This window comes from Lissotriton vulgaris, chromosome 11, assembly GCF_964263255.1.
Source record: "Lissotriton vulgaris chromosome 11, aLisVul1.2, whole genome shotgun sequence".
Lineage (NCBI taxonomy): Eukaryota > Metazoa > Chordata > Amphibia > Caudata > Salamandridae > Lissotriton > Lissotriton vulgaris.
Genome location: NC_141699.1, coordinates 355,019,731 through 355,037,589, shown reverse-complemented (window position 1 = coordinate 355,037,589; position 17,859 = coordinate 355,019,731).

The window sequence follows — 17,859 nt, the reverse complement described above, 5'->3', positions numbered from 1 at the left end:
TGCGTGTTCGCACGCGCCTCCTCTTCCCTTTGGCACTTGGTCGAGGCTCTTCTACCTTCAACTCCAGAAGGCCTGCGGGTTGAATTAATCCGCCTTCTGCATGATGGCAGGGGAATGGCACAATTCTCCCGCCGCTCGTCTCTTGACGCCACTGACTCGGTGGGATGAGCTCTTGCTCAGTCAGTGACCTTGCGCTGCCATGCTAGGGTGACCAACAGTCTTTTCCCGGACAATGTGCGGGATGCTCTTAGGGATCTGCCTTTCAATGATGTGGACCTTTTTGATAGCCACGCAGATTCAGCGGTCTCCCGCCTCATGTTAGGGCTCCCGTGACTCTTGCGCAACGCCCTTTTTGCCTTATCAGTATTCTTTACTCTGCGTAGGCGATGTTGCCTTGTTGGTCTGATTTTGTTCATATCCCGGTACTCTGCGTATCACCCGGATAAGTGTAGGAGGTTATTCCGCCATCTCTGTATTCTTTACGTGCAGCCGGACGGCTGGTTCTGTCTTTCCTATCTGTCCTCTGAATGTGTGCTTGGCCCAAGAGAACTCCCCCTCGCAGGGGTTGACACTTATCCTATGTGGGGTATTGATAGGCTTTTCGGTCACTGCCTTAGCCTTGGTACGCTCCTATGGAGTTTTTCGCCACAATCTTGCTGTGGGCTTCTTTTTTTTTTCTTCAAAAACCTTTATTGCACCTTTAATTTACACAGCTGTAGGCCTAAAACCCGTAGGGCTGGCCGCCATCACATTCTTGCAATCACCATGCAGTAGTATCAAGTTGGAGTTCAAGATATCAATTTTTTACAATCCGTGTTACTACATCGATTAAAAGGCACTGTACAATCATTACTATGCTAATCAATACAGGTTCTTGTTTTTTTCCTTTTTTTGCAAATACAACAATAAAACAAAAGAAGTTTAAGGAATCACATTGCGGTCGTTCAGCTTTGATTATTGGTCGCATTAACTGAGTACAGAGGCGTCCCCCCAGTTTCAAAGCTACCTGACTCCCTCCTAAACCACGCTAAGGCGTGGTAGTGTGGGTGTTCAGGCTCCCTCGGTTGCGGCTCCCTTGGTATCTCCCCATACATATCTCTCTAATCCGTCCTCTAAAATCGTGGTCCATCCCGTGTTTCGTGGCCGCCCTTTCCTGTGGGATCAGTGAAGACTATTAATCCTCTTCCCCTTCCTCATCTGACAGAGCTTGATCGTCTTCCGGCAAGGGGTCACAGATCTCCCCTCTATACACATTCCACTTGGTCCATATTTTGTTCCATTTCCCCGGACAGGCTCGGTTAGAGTACACTGCCCTCTCCGTCACCATTACCCTGTCCATGTTTAGGCACCATTGTGTTTTTGTTGGCACTTCCGCCGCTCCCCAGCGTTGTGCAATATCTCGTTTGGCTACTATCATGCCCAACGTGACCCAGATTTGACCATGTCTGGACAGGTCATTAGTTTCCCACACATTTAAGAGACACCTCCGTGGCTCAGGGAGTAGAGAGATCTCTAGTGTCTGCGATATTGTTCGCATTATTTGTCTCCAATACTCCTGAATACGGGGGCAGTCCCATATAGTGTGGAAGAATGTGCCCTCTTCCCCGCAACCACGAAGACAGTAAGGGTGTTGTGCTCTGTTGATGCGGTGTAATATGGTCCTAGTATAGTATACCCTATGTAAAACTTTCAGTTGTACCAGTCTCAATCTTGCAGAGATGCCTACTTCCTTAGGCAATGCCATCGCCTCATTCCATTCATGTTCGTCCATCTTGTGGGTGTCACCCTCCCATTTCTCCTTCAATGGAGTCATTGGGTCCGGTAAGTTGTTGAGTATTTTGCGGTATGTTAGTGATGTCGCAAGCTCAATCATGAAATCTGTGAGAAGGCGGTCTTCAAGCGGGGACGATTCCGGCAACTCGATTTCAGGGGGTACGGCAGCGAGCCACCCATGTCGTATCTGAATATATCTGTATAATTCCCTCTCTCCCAAGTCGTATAGCTCCCTCAGTCTGTCAAAAGGCACCACACCTCCCCTCTCCCATAGATCCCCCACTGTAGATATCCCTATCGCATCCCAGTGTGAGAAACCTCTGCTGCTTCTCATGTTACCCAGGGCTCGGGAGTCCCACAGTGGTGTAAGCTTGGTTATTCTCCCCTTCCATCCTAGTGCCGCTGTCGATGTATGCCATAGCGTCGCGGTTAGTCTGGTGGGTCCTTCCAATTTACGCATTTTACTTTGGTCGTACAATGGAGCCAGTAGGCTATTCGTGCCTAGTTGTGCCCTGTCTGCTTGAAATGCTGGATCATTTTGCGGAGCATGTATCCATTGGTTGATGGGTTTCAGCTGTGCCGCCCAATAGTACAACTTCAGATTAGGCAACGCGATTCCACCATCATACCAACCCCTATGTAGTTTGGTTTGCGCAATGCGTGCCGGGAGGTTTCCCCACAGAAGATTTGATACCAATGCCGCCACTTTCTTAAAGAATCTCGGAGCCACCGATATGGAGTGTTTTCAAGTATATATAGAAATCGGGGCAAGGACATCATTTTATATAGTGCAGCCTTCCCCAGTAGCGTCAGAGGTAACCCCGCCCAAAACTTAACATCCTGTTTAAGTCGCTCCATGGTAGGCCCCAAATTTTTATCCATATAATCCGTTGGGTCCCTTGTTACATGGATACCTAAGTATTTAAAGGAAGATCCAGCTGCCCTTAGAGGGCATTCTGTACTTAGCGCGGGATTGGACCCTTCAGGACATATATCTCCGATTTGTTCCAGTTTAACGTGTACCCCGATATTTTACCATGGCTGTCACAGAGATTCAAGAGTGCCGGCACCCAGTGTTCTGGGTCTGTTAGGTATACCAGCATGTCGTCCGCATAGAGGGAAAGCCAGTCTTCTCATCCCTCCGCCCAGCGTGTTCCCTTCAGTAGCGGAGTGGTTCTGATTAAAATAGCTAGTGGCCTTAAGGAAATTGCAAATAACAATGGCGAGAGGGGGCATCCCTGACGAGTGCCCCTCCCCAGAGAGAATGGGCGCGAGATATGGCCGTTTGCTACCACCTGCGCAACCGGGTCAGTGTACAATAATCTAATCCATGCAATAAACTTCGGGCCGAATCCCAGTCGAGTCAGAACTTCAAACAAGTAGTTCCACTCTACAAGGTCAAAGGCCATTTTGGCGTCCAGGGCCAATATTACTGCTTGTGTAGAGATCGATTCCGCCTTAGCCAGCACCCCGTGTAATCTGCGCAGATTTAGCGCCGTATTCCTATGAGGCATAAATCCAGATTGGTCCGGATGTATGAGTTTGGGTAGATGAGGCAGCATTCGGGTCGCCAGGAGTTTGGCGAGGATTTTGACTTCCGCATTCAGTAGCGAGATAGGGCGGTATGAGGAGCATTCCTCTGGTGGCTTCCCCGGCTTGGGGATTGCTACTATAGTGGCCAGTTTCTGATCTGGCGGAAGTACTCCCTTCTCTAAACACTCCTGGTACATTGCTAGTAGGTGCTTGCTTAGTCTCTCCGGCGTCGCTTGATACCATTCTATGGGTATACCATTTGGTCCAAGCGCCTTTCCCGGGTTCAAAGCATTGTTAGCCAATTGGATCTCTTCTGTAGTTATGTCTGCATCTAGCTCTGCAGCAGCCTCCGAGGGAAGTGTCTGAACCCCAATCTGCTCTAGCACCGCTCTGGCCATTTCAGGTGTTACTACTCACTCGGGGGTGTACACCCCTTCGAAGTGGCCCGCGAGTGTCTCAACTATTTGTTCCGGGTTTGTGTACATCTCCCCCAGTCTGCTCCTCACTTGTTGTATACCTCTAGAACTGCCTCCCCTTTTATCGAGCCATGCCAGCATCTTACCCGCCTTGTCTCCCACTTCATAAATCCTATTCTGTGTGTCAGTTATATGCCCCTTAACCTGATTCCGCACATGATCTGTGTAAAGTTGCTGTTGGAGATGAAGTGCGTGGGACGTTGCCGGAGTGGGGGGTGTGTCATGCGCTGTTCATAATTCCCGCAATGTCAATTCTAATCTAGTTAGTTCCTGAGCTTTCTCCCTTTTGTAGCCTGTGATTGTGTTTATGGCTTGACCCCTTAGTACCGTCTTATATGCCTCCCAGACAACCTCTGAGGAGCGCACTGAGTCTACATTCTCAGCGAAATACTGAGTCGTCGCCTTTTTAAGAGCCTTGTGCACTTGGGGGATTTTAAGGTACGTAGCTTGTATGGGGTATATTCTTTTGAGTGACTTCTCCTGAGTGGAAATCGTTAGGGTGATCGGGGAGTGGTCTGATATTCCCCTTGGGTGAATTTCTATGGCGTCTATGTGTTGGACACCATTGCCTAGGGCTATGAAGTGGTCTATTCTTGACATGGTGCCGTGCACAGCGGAGTGGAAGGTGTATTGCGTAGCCTGGGGGTGGGTATGCCTCCACATGTCGATGAGACCCATCGCTGTCAAAAAACGCTGGAAGCGGGAAGGCCCCCCTGCGGGAGCCACCGTCGGGAACCTATCTAGTTGTGTGTCTACAATGGCATTGAAGTCTCCCCCAAGAACAACATCTCCCTCGGGAAGGGTCAGTAAGAAGTCAGCCAGTTTCGGGAGCTGCACCGAGTGGAGTGCTGGGGGAATGTATACTGAAACCAAATAAGGAGCCAGCCCTCCCACTGTCCCTGCAGGGCAGCGAAGCACCCCTGATCGTCAGTCATAGTGCTCAGTGGAATGAATGTTGAGGATTTCTCAAGTAGGATGCCAGTCCCCCGAGATCCTGACGTAAATTCTGAATGGACTATCTGATAAGCGTGGCTCAAATCCACCCGAGTGACCTACCGCACTCACCTATAGTCGCTATATAGGAAGTCAGCCGGACAGTGGAGAAGAATGAATAAAAGTCTTTATTAGGCCAAACAACACTCATATGAGAGGGCCCTGTCCGACCTCACTCCGAGGAGTGCGAACGAGAGGACTGACTCTCTGCATCACAGCAATACATTATAATGCAATACAGTAAAAAGGGGTACGCCCCTTGTGGAAAGTTACTGAGCCTCGGATCAGTGGACAATGCTCTCATACAGAAGGCATCTGCACCTGCAAGGGATACATTATTATCTCTACTCAAGGCCGTGGAGCTAGGCTTCGGCGTCTCTGGGCATGAGAACATTACTGATAAAGAGACTTGTTAGTTTCGGCCACAGTAAGCCGAGAAACGAAAACTGCTGTCTTAGTGAATTTCTGTATTCCTGCGGGAGGGGCATATGAGCGAGCAGGGCCCGCAGGCACAGAGGGATACACAAAATGGTGGCACACAGGCTAAGCTAAGAAAGTAATATGGTCACACGTGCATTTGAATATAAGTAAGGCGCAAGTAAAATAATTCAGCATAGGTGCATATACGAACTTCATCAGTTAGCCATATGATGCTAACTCACACATCATCAATGGGCAAAAAGTGAATTCTATCAGACCCTCCTTTTAGCATCATTGGCTAACTATGGCCTCATTTATTTGCCAAAAGGTAGTGTCGACATCCAGTCTAGGGGTAAGACTTTTTCTGCACCTTTATTTATTTCTTTAGTCTAGAACATCCTCTGCAATAAACATCAACCAACTTGCATCGGCAGGAATTTCAGTAATCATAGAAGTGGTATATTGACCAGGTAACTTCTTTTTCAGACGTAAATTCGTAGCACACATTGAACAACATGGAGGGAGGCAATATATGCAAAGGCAGCAAGTCAGAATTACACTCACCACACCAACCAACCCCATCAATATTTTCCAACCCCAGGAAGAGAAAGCACCCCAGAGCCACCCCTGTAAGGACCATGTCCCATTATCCTGATGTAGTTCAGTCGCTAATCTATGTAATTTCTGTACTGCCAAGTTAACTGTCGGGGCTGAGTCGGGTATATAAACGCAACAAGACGTCCCGATGACGCGACAGGCCCCGCCCCTATCAGCCAGTATGACGTCAAGCACCATCCTGTTCTGGATCGTAAATAATCTCATAGCCTGAATCTCGACAGATATGTTAGTCGTAATGTCAGCTTCGGTGAGAACTACCTTTTCCATTACCCTAGACAGTCGTCGAATAGCTCTGCTGTTAAATATCGTACCCCAGAAAGGTACCAAACCCTTAGAAAAATCAGTCCATTGTTGGTACGAGGTGTCCGTCTGATCAACGTCATCTACCTGAAGTTCCCTCCTTTTACGCTGCTCTTGCGGCTGCTCCTGGGGACTGGGGAATCGACGATGATTTTTATGATAATCAGAAGGAGCCACATATACAGGAGGAATCATGTAGGCTAGGTAACATACCCCACCCCAACCCTCGGGCAACCATAAGTATCCATTATCTCCACACACAAAATAGATACTGGGTGGGGCAATCAAAGAGGGGCTAAGAGGCAAGCGTATCGAAGCAGTCACATTGCAGGAGCTATTACCGACTTTGATGGGACCCCTTCCCTCTATACAGAAAAATGGAGAAGGACCTACCACAGCTAGAGGTATCAGAGACTTGGAACTGTTGTTACTCTTCGGGGGGTGTCTGTAGGACAGAGAAGCATTCAATTTCAGGAAACTTTCCCTAAGTTTGTAAGTATCATTTGGTGTCAGGAACCGGCCCAACTTTTTCTCACACGTCTCTATAAATGTCTGGTCAAAACGTCCATCAGTGTATATTCGTCCAAGGGAGGATGAAGGCAGAGGGCGTACTCGCATTGTCATTGTCCACCCCCTATTCTGCAGTCGAGGAGTCAGAGAATCTGGCTGCTGGAAATATTTAACAAGACCTATGAGAGTATACCACCCCACGCAACTATTCACTGGCGTCAAAGGGAGGGCAAGGAATCTATCTTTCTTATAGGCAGCAGAAGGCAAAAGCCCACAAACCCAACAATCTGTCAAGTTGGTAGTGGCGTGTGCATGGTGCAAAGTCTTAATAAAAACATTGTCTTTATAACTTTTTCTTAACATTCTTTCACCATAATCAACAGTAATCATATTGTGTTCAGGAACGGCAGTGGGTGTGGGTGCAAACACATGAATGGGGTAAGCTTTATCCAGGAAAAACAATATTCCAAGAGTCACTATAAAAGTAATCAGAATAATAATGATGACCACGATCTTTCCTTTTCGGGGAAGTGCCAACCAGGGGGAATCAGGCACAGGTCTCGGAGGAGCCGCAAAGGGCTGCTCCTCATCAGGAATGGGGCGCCCAAAAGGATACATTCTCAAGAACGTTCAAAATATATAAAAAAAAATAAAAAATAAAAAAAACACTTCTACTAAAAAAAATAGTCCCAGACAATCCTCAACCGGCCAGAGGGGTTCTTCAACCCTTAAAAAGGGATCTTCTCCCTGTGTCCTTCAAAGCCTCACAGGCAGGCTTTTACCGTCCATACCTCATTCCAACGTCGCTGTTCAACAATTGAAAACAAGGGAGCACTTAATTCGGGCCCCGCGCCACTCTATAGTCTCATAACACACAATCTTCGGCTAAACACCAGGGCTCTTACAAGTCCATCCCTACCACTAAATCTTCGTATTCAGAAAGTTCACTAAGCCCTTCTTCCAGTGTTTAGTCCATCATTTTTCAGCACTGTTACTTATTTGTTTTCGGGGCCGCAAATTATATCGAGTTCTCCCTGGCACTTCGGGGTCAGTGAACAAAACAGGTGTATCTGTGGCAGATGCTGGACTCTCTGGTGTCTCTTCACTAATAGCAACAGGAGTAGTAGAGCTCACTGAACTTTCTATTCCTCTTCGCTCTTCTCCAATCAGTGAAGCATCCGAGAAAGGAGCATACCTCGGGATATTTTCATGCTCTTCATCAGCAATGCCATCCTTTACCCATTGGTCATAGGGCAACGGGAGCGGGACCCTCTTCACATGTGAGGCGTGCGTCCACGCCTTCCTTCCGTCCACCCGAAGTGCAGTACGCGTGGTGAGGAGCACCTGGCGCGGCTCCGACCACCTTGGCTCCAGACAGGACTTCCGCTGATATCTTCTGATGACAACCCAGTCCCCTGGGTTGATGGAGTGTCCAGGCCCCTCCGGCAACGGCTTCAGAGTGTCTGCTACCTGCTGATGAATAGAACGAAGATCTTTAGTCAAAGCATACAGATAATCTGTCAACAAAGGGTAAGGTACTTCTGTAAAACATTTAGGCCTGGGCACTCCCCAGATGTTGGCCGGACGGCCAAATACCACCTCGTGGGGGGAGACGCCCATTTTCGCATTCACAGTAACTCTCGTTGAAAGCAAGGCTAAGGGAAGGGCGTCTGGCCAACGGAGACCTGTACTCTCACATATTTTGGCCATCTTCAATTTGAGCGTGCCGTTAAACCGCTCCACGAGTCCTGCTGCCTGAGGGTGTAAGGCTGAATGGAATTTTTGGGAAATCTGTAAGCCTTTACATATTTGCTTCACTAGTTCTGCATTAAAGGACGTACCGTTATCGCTCCAGATCACCCTAGGTAATCCAAAGCGAGAAAAATACTCCTTGATCAACATTTTTGCAGTAGACATGGCCGTGCAATCTTTAGTTGGAAAAGCCTCCACCCACCTACTAAAGGCACATACGACTACAAGGACATACTTCAAGTTATTGACCCTTTCCATTTCGATGTAATCCATCTGAATCACCTCAAAAGGGAAGGAAGGGGGTGCGAAATTTCCAGTTGGGACAGGGGTACCCTTTCCAGGATTATGTCTCAAACACACCATGCACTGACGAACCAAGTGAGTGGCCACTTTAGAGATATTCTTATTGCTCCACACTGGGTCTAACAATTTACAAATGCCTTTGGCGCTAACATGAGCAGGCCCGTGCGCCATCGTCACTACTGGAAGGACATATGCATTCGGGAGTAACCATCGTCTCTTATCGGTCACATCTGTCCAACATTCATCCGCATCCAATCGCCCCTGCCCATCCTTCCATGCCCTCAATTCATCTGCTGTCGCTTTTCCCTGTATGTTCTTGACACTCTGTACAGTGTCTGAGAACATATGAACATCTGGGACCCATCTAGCTGGTCCTGCCACAAACATTCGTGGTAATTTTTCTCTAGCAGTCTCTTTTGCTGTTTCATCGGCGAAGGCATTGCCTCGTCCTACATCGTCCACTATTGTCTTGTGTGCGCTACACTTTATCACAGCCAATCTTTTGGGTAGTGTCAGTGCCGCTAGCAGTCGTAATATCAGTGGGCCATGTTGTATGCGTTGTCCGTGAGAAGTCAGAAATCCCCGTTCTGCCCAAAGTCGCCCATAATTATGAGCCACGCCAAAGGCGTATTGGCTGTCAGTATAAATGTTCACGTCTAGCCCCTCACTCAATTCACATGCTCTCAGTAAGGCTATAATCTCAGCAGCTTGAGCAGAATTGTAAGGTATCCTAGAAGTCTCCACTACCGTCTGTAATGTTGTTATTGCATATGCTGCTGTCGATGTACCGTCTGGCAATTTAAAACAGGACCCATCCACATACAACTCCCCGTCTGGTTCGTCCAAGGGCCTGTCTGTCAGATCCACCCTCCCCTTTGTCTCCTCTTCGGTCCTAAACAAACAGTCATGTATGTCATCGTCCTTTGTATCTGTGGGGATAGGTAACAATGTGGCCGGATTCAGTGTAGCACACCTTTTGATCGTCACATGGGGTGCAAAAAGAGTCATCTCATAACCCGTAAGACGAGCACTAGTTAAGTGCTGCGTCTGTGTTCTGTTCAACAAAATGTCCACAGCATGCAGTACCATGACTGTGAGATCTGATCCCAATACGAGCCCTGCCGATTGTCTTATAGAGACCGCAGCAGCCGCCGTGGCTCTCAGACAACTCAGCAGTGCTCTTGCCACATTGTCAAGCATTGCAGAAAAGTAAGCGCAGGGTCTTTGTTTCCCCCCAAAACACTGAGTTAGGACAGACAATGCGCAACCTTCCGCCTCATGTACGTAAAGAACAAAAGGCTTCTGGTAATCAGGTGTTCCCAGAACAGGCGCAGAACATAAAGCCGTTTTTAGTGACTCAAACGCTTCTTGACATGCGGGGGTCCAGGGTAGGGGCTCGCGCACTTCCTTGGTAGTCAGATACAATAGGGGTTTTGTTAGTAACGCATAGTTAGGTATCCACTGGCGACAATACGATGTTATGCCCAAGAACGCGCGCACCTCTCGCTGCGTGTTAGGTACACTCATATTATTGATAGCTTTTATGCGTTCAGGCGTCAGCCTTCTCCCCACTTTCGAAAGGAGGTGACCGAGGTAGGTGACCTCCGTTCGACAGTATTGAAATTTCGGGAGGGACACTTTATGCCCTCTTTTAGCCAAATGGTGGAGCAATTTCACAGTAGCATCCCGACAACCCTTCTCGTCGTCCGATGCTATCAGAATATCATCCACATACTGCAACATGACGTTGCCAGGTGGAAGTTCCAGTTCATCCAATTGTGCCTTCAATGCTTGACTATATATGCTCGGACTCTCAGTGTACCCCTGAGGAATTCTCTTAAAGCGGAAGCTTCGGCCAGCCAATGAGAATCCGAAGAGATAACGGCTTTCTTCATGTACTGGAATACTGAAGAAAGCATTTTTCAAGTCTAGGACAGAGAAATATTTAGCCGAAGGGGGAATCATTGTCAATATTGTAGTAATGTCCGAGACCACCGGGTACTGTGGCTCCACTACTCTATTTACATGTCGCAAATCAATCACAAATCTATAAACATCAGGAGTATTATCAGTAGCTTCAGGTGACCGTCTTTTAAGGATAGGTAAAATAGGGCTGTTACATATGTTCGAATCAGTCTCTTCCACTACACCAGACCGTATTAAATCTTGTATTATTTGTAACAGGGCCTTCTCTCCCTCCCTAGGAATCCTGTACTGTGGAACCCTGGGCAATTTCGCTCCCACCTTCACTCTTATGGTCACCGGGGCAATATCCATTTTACCTACATCTGTATCATTGACAGCCCACAAGCTGTCGGGTATGCCTTGGAATTCAGGTGGTAATGGGTCATCTTTCGAAAAACACTGCAATGGGCGGGCAACATTCGGGCCCAAGGTAAGGTACACGCCATCTGGAGAACAATAGATGGTGGCGTGTAACCTTTTTAGTAAATCTAGGCCCAGCAAATTTTCCCCACAATTTGATGTCAATAGAAACGGTGAATCAACAGTGAAAGGGCCAATCGTCAACGTGAGAGGTTTAGAAATGGGGCTAATCACCGGAGTTCCTGCGAAACCCACAGAGATGTTATTTTTGCCAGACAGAGCCGCCCCTGGGACCCGAGAACGAGCCACTGAACTTTTCATTGCACCCGTATCCACTAGAAATTTTTGTTGAGACCCCAATAAGTCTGCTTCGACATAAGGTCCCCTCTGATCAACTTCCATAAGTACTGGTCCCATGCTCTGTCCTACGCTGTCCTAGTTGTGGGAAAACCCTGTCAAATCGTCCACTGAGTAATCATCGTTATAGTACTGACCACCGCCCCTTTGCAACTGTTGTCTGTCTGCACCATTGTCAAAGTAATTTCCTCCCGGTCTTCCGCCTCCTTCTGACCGTGTAGCCTGTCTCCCAAAATCACCACTACCTCGTCCTCGTCCACGTCCTGGACCGGTGCTCGACTGAAGCAGTGGGCAATCCCGCCACCAATGCCCCTCCTGCTTACACTTTGCGCACTGATTCGGTCCCAGCCTTTCCCGACTCTCACCTCTCCCAAAACCGCCCCCACGACTCGCGCTGCACCCCTCCCTCTGCCTCTAGCCACTTGTTGCAACAAAACTCTTGTCTTTAGATCCTTAGCCTTCTTTTCCTGCTTGTCCTTACTTTCATTTTCCCTGTGTTCATAATACTGTGCCATACTAAGAATGCCCGAAGGAGAGGACGTCGTCCATGTACTCTCCGACGCTTGCAATCTTGCCGAAATTTCAGGCAATAAGTTCACGACAAACCTATTGACAAAGAGCCGTAACCCGCCATCTTGTGATACATCTTGCCCACTAAAATCTATAAACGTTTCCTCAAACCTCGTAAAGAAGTCCGAGACTGCCTCATCCTTTTTCTGCTTACAAGCCGTCAACTTGTCCCAATCTACCTTTTTCGGGGGAATGAGAGAATGCATATATTTTATTATGCGCCCTGGTAAAGCTAAAATCTCGGCCTTCGGCTTCTCCCCTGGCTTACGCTCCTTGTCCCAATCCTGCAACTCCTGCCACGTGCCTCCTAACTCTTCCGCATGGTCAGTACCTTTCACTTGCCGCCACACATCAACCGGGACCAAAAGCCCGAAAAACAATTCAACATCAGCCAAAGTCATCACAGTGGAAGACGCGGCTTCTGTGAGCTCTTTGTAGTAGGCAGTCGGGTTCTTTCTAGAATCCGGCAGCTGACCTTTCAATGCTAATACCTCACTTCTCTTCCATGGCGTATACACCCATTGCTCCTGGAAATGCGCATCTATCCTGTTCCTGGTAACAGCCTTCGTTACTGGATCTAGCAACTCGGGGACCTCGGGATGAAAAATAGGGTGCACCTCGCGCATTGGGTGGAGACCTGGGAAATGGGGTGTGCCGGCAGAGGGTAATTCATTCCTGTATTGTAATAGTGCACGTAAACTACTCATCACTTCTTTCACCCCAGTATTCGTTCTAGAGGCTCCAGCCTGTATATCTCGTAAAACCGCTGGAGCCACACCTCCATACCCCTGCTCCCATAGCGGTATCAATACATTTGACATGCGCCACAAAGCGTGCTGCTGCATCAGAGGCTCAAAATCTTTCATAGTGGACCAAATATCTTCAAACGAATAAATATTATTCCTGGCCCACTGACATGCCTGATTAGCCACCATACTTTTTTCATCTAAACCAACTGTAGAACGCGTAAGCAACTTCCGTACCTGCGAGAGTAATCCACTACCTGCGCCTCGACTCGGTGTTAGCATTTCCTGACTGGGGGTGGTGCTAGCTGAAACAGTAGGGAGTGCTAAAGAAAATTGGGAGGGTGCGGGTGAAGTGGTCTGGAGTAAGGAAACAAGGGGTGTCGAGGGCGAGGATTGTTGGGGGGCACTTGCTGAAGGACCCGGAACTCCGCTACCGGGGGCTGGAATTGGCAAAGAGGGATACAAGGGCTGTGGGGCATAAGGGGGAGGGGGTTGAGTATTCAAAATGTCTTCCATTTCATCTGGGTCGTCCTCTCGCACGACATAACTTTTATTTTCTTTCAACCTACAAAGTCTATCTGAGCGTTCCATACGTAGCGCATTCTCATTTCCAACCTGTTCTCTCGCCTTCTGCGCCATAGTCTGGGTGGACTTTTTATACGCCTCTTTCTCATCTCGCAGCTTGCGTTTCCTGGCCTCTTTCTGCCACACTCGTAAAGAATCAAACATACTCTGACGACTACGCCTAGCAAACAGTTTGTCTTGCAAATAGTCCAATTTAGCTTCATCGAAAGAACCCGTCAAAGGCCATTGTAAATCCACATTATCAGCAGTGTACCGGTGCCACAGAGTACCAAACAAAAGCGGGACCAATCCATGTTTGACATACATATCAAAGCTTGGAGTACCTTCGGGGGGTGCAGGTTGGCTCTCGGCCAGTCTAGTATCTGAGGGTCGAAAACAACATCCAAAGCATCGTAACTTACTAAAACACGGCATCTTTACTTCGGTGTGAAAGAAACACTTCACCACAGGCTACGTTACCTTGAGTCGCTAGCTCGAGCTCGTTCATACACACATATTGACATACATTAGGAAACCACACACACACATATACAATACCTCCAAACACGTGTTACCAAATGGGACAAGGCCCGTCGACCAAGTCCTGGGGAACCTGGACTCTACCGCAGACCGAACAGTAGACTAGCTGTTCTGAGGATGGGGAACAGATCCGCCGCCCGTGCGGCACTATAGATCACTGCGCACTTTACCACTGGAAACCCAGATCTCACCTCCACTGAACCACCACTCTAGGAGTTCAGGGTAAGCACCGGAGTCTGCCCGCAATGAGCCACACCTTCACCACAGTACCACCCGGTCGGATCGCCACAAACAATACATCTAGATATTTCCCCAACCCCGTCAAGTCTGTCAGAGCACCTTCTCGTACTCTGAGTTCCCCGGAGCACACTAGCCCCAGGAGCACACCGGCTCCTCAAATCACTGGAGACACCCTAGTGTCCCGGAACACTCCTGTTCCTTAAACAATCACAGGTGGACCACTCACCTTCCGTAGGCGGCACCGACCTCTACCGTTCTCCACCTCTGGCTGCCAGGACCAACACGGTCAGCTTCAAGTTCCGCCTTCTGGACCCCGGCGTAAGATCCGAACCGGGACCTCTCCCGATCAGCAGGGTGGGGCAGCGCTGCGAGAACCAAGCTCGGCATCAGATGGGTACCCGGGCCCACCGTGCCGACCAGCGGGTCCCCGGTCTTCTGCTACCCACTTACGGGTGAGAAAGATCCTTATCGCGGGGTCCCTATCCGGGCGCCATCTGATAAGCGTGGCTCAAATCCACCCGAGTGACCTACCGCACTCACCTATAGTCGCTATATAGGAAGTCAGCCGGACAGTGGAGAAGAATGAATAAAAGTCTTTATTAGGCCAAACAACACTCATATGAGAGGGCCCTGTCCGACCTCACTCCGAGGAGTGCGAACGAGAGGACTGACTCTCTGCATCACAGCAATACATTATAATGCAATACAGTAAAAAGGGGTACGCCCCTTGTGGAAAGTTACCGAGCCTCGGATCAGTGGACAATGCTCTCATATAGAAGGCATCTGCACCTGTAAGGGATACATTATTATCTCTACTCAAGGCCGTGGAGCTAGGCTTCGGCGTCTCTGGGCATGAGAACATTACTGATAAAGAGACTTGTTAGTTTCGGCCACAGTAAGCCGAGAAACGAAAACTGCTGTCTTAGTGAATTTCTGTATTCCTGCGGGAAGGGCATATGAGCGAGCAGGGCCCGCAGGCACAGAGGGATACACAAAACGGTGGCACACAGGCTAAGCTAAGAAAGTAATATGGTCACACGTGCATTTGAATATAAGTAAGGAGCAAGTAAAATAATTCAGCATAGGTGCATATACGAACTTCATCAGTTAGCCATATGATGCTAACTCACACATCATCAATGGGCAAATAGAGTATCAAAAAGTGAATTCTATCATATCATATTGTACCCTCTCCTATCCATGGCTTTGGATGCCCCCCCCGTCAAATGCGTCTCCTGCAGTAGTGTTATGGCGGGTTTCTGCCTTTTCAGTGCGGTCAACACCAGACCCCGCTTTACCTTGTCTCCCAGTCCCCTCACATTCCATGTCAGTATTCGCAGGGTGGAGCCCCGTGAGTGTGGTTCAACCCCTTCCGTTCTGAGTGTCGGGTCGTCTGCCATATATGGTTATGTGGACATTTGTGTGTCTATCATGATTCGTACCATGAATGTTGTCTCTCCACCTGTTCACCAGACTGCATAGATTCATAATGTAGGAGTTAGACGTTCTTTGTAGATACCAAACTTTCGTTAATCCGCCCGAATGCATAACATTATTCCTCGACCATACATGTGTATTCCAAACAACGCCAAAACAACCCCCCGCACCCCCCTCCCTGCCCCCCTGCTTAACGGACTTCCAACTGCCCGCCTCCCCAACTGAGCAGAGTGCTTAACCCATCCCAAAACCAGAGTACTTACGTTTAGGGGGAGAGTGTCTCCCCGAGCAGGCGGCATCCCTGCTCACATCCGGGGCTAACCAGGCCAGCGTCCATCTGCAACTGTGAAATACTAGTTCCATTAACAAGAGACAGCGACCATTCTTGTCCCTTCTATGCCGGGTCATTCTTTTCCGTCAGCCTCCGTGAGTTCAAGTGTCGGGGACCTTCCCGCTCCTCCTCTGCCTGATGTTTGTGACCCTGTCCGGCTGTCGTCACGGTGTCCGTGATTTGGCCTATGGGTTCTTCGTGGCTGGCCCATAGTGCGCCAACCCTCAAGCCAGTCCCTGGCAGCATCGGGGGAGTCGAAGAACCAGACCTTTTTATCAGCTACTACTCGGAGCCGGGCAGGGAAGAGCATTGAGTAAGACAATTCTTTTTCTCTTAACGTCTTTTTTACCTCAAGAAAAGTTCTCCTTCTCCGTGAGACTTCCGCCGTGTAGTCTGGGAAAAATGACACCTTGGAGTTCTGAATCTGGCTGGTGCCACTCTAGCCGCTTGTAAAATAGCGTCCCGGTCTCTAAAATTAAAGTGTCTCGCTAGTATCGGCCTCGGCGATCCTCCTGGCTTCGGCTTCCCCCCTGGCACCCTGTGGGCCCTTTCCACAGAAAAGAATTGTGAGAGGCCTTTGGGCTGGAGCTGATTTTTGATCATATCCTCCACGTAAAGGTCCATAGCTCCTGTAGTTTCAGACTCCGGCACACCTAAAATTCTGACGTTGTTCCTCCGTGAGCGCCCTTCCTGATCGTCCAGCTTTTCTCTGAGTATTATGTTGTCCGCTTGTAATTTACCCATTTCTATTTGTAACTCGGATACGTCCTCGACTAAAGATTTGGTCACGACTTCGACTTGTTTTACTCTTTCGTTCATCTTCTGGAGATCCGCCCGTATCAGGGTAACTTCAGTCGCCGTCGCACCCACTGTTTCCTGCACCTGAGCCAATGCCGGCTTTCTTTGATCCTTCGGCGTCCGCCATTTTCCCCGCGGGCTTGCGTTGCTCCTGGGGGGGGGAGTCTGTCTGTCATAGGTGAATTTGTCAAGTTTGGCCTGTGTGGAGTTGTGCCTGGGGCCTCTGTTCGCCATGCTGTTCAACCTGTGATTGTTCTGGTCACCGACCTGGGAGTGCTGCCCGGTCCCGGAAGAGACTCCGCTCGTGTCTCCTGAGTGGTATCTGTATTTCAATCGCAACAGCTCCTCCTCATGGAGTGATACTGGCCTTACCTCGTGTGGACTTGTTCTCAGGTTCGTCCACTGTGGGCGGTGCAGGTTCGGGCAGGGTCTTGTGCAAGTCTTCTGCAACCGGGGTGTCTCTTCCGCCCTTCTCCAGGTGTTAACCTCTTCGCCGCTAATGACAAGGGTAACTCGTCATGGACTTTCCATTGATTTCAATGGAAATTGCAGTGGTAGAGTAATTGTACCTTAGCAGCCAAGTGGTTAAGCACAATGCACCCCTTTCGGTTGCCCCTGGGTAGTATCTCGGCGTAATAAGCCTTATAAGGACATACAGTTTAATGTCCATGTCAATGAGAGTACACTGTTCCCGCAACTATTTCTGCCCAGTGTGTCGGTGTGTCACAGGCCCAGAGTATTCCTGCTATGATCTGCCTTTGAGACTGCCAAGCTGCCAAGTGCTGCCTCTTCTCCAGCAGTGGGGGGGAGTGGTGGGGGGATTAGTCTCTCGCGGTCCGCCGGTTCAATATTCGCCGCGCCCCGCCGGTGGTATGACCCGGAGGTCTGCGGGGATCGCGGATCGTTCCTCTCACCCCCGGTGCCTTCCTCCCGGTCGCGCCCCCTCAGGTGTACCTGCACAGTGGTCCGGCGCTTGCCTGTCGGCGTTACTGCATTCGGAACAATTCCGCTGCCCAAGATGGCGGTTCCGTCCCCGAGCTGCGGCTTCCTCCGTGAAGTCTTGTCCTCAGTTTTCGTGGCCGCGTTCGATATTCTGATCCTCCGCAAGCCCGACTATTTGCATTGGAGGCTTTTCGGGTCTATCCGATGGTTCGGTCGGAGGTCCGACACTTCCGGCGAGGGACACCCGCCGCTGCTGCACTTCCGCCTGGGCTCAGTCTGCCGACCACTCCGCTGCGCTGAGGAGGACAGTAGGCCCCCGCCTCTCACCTTG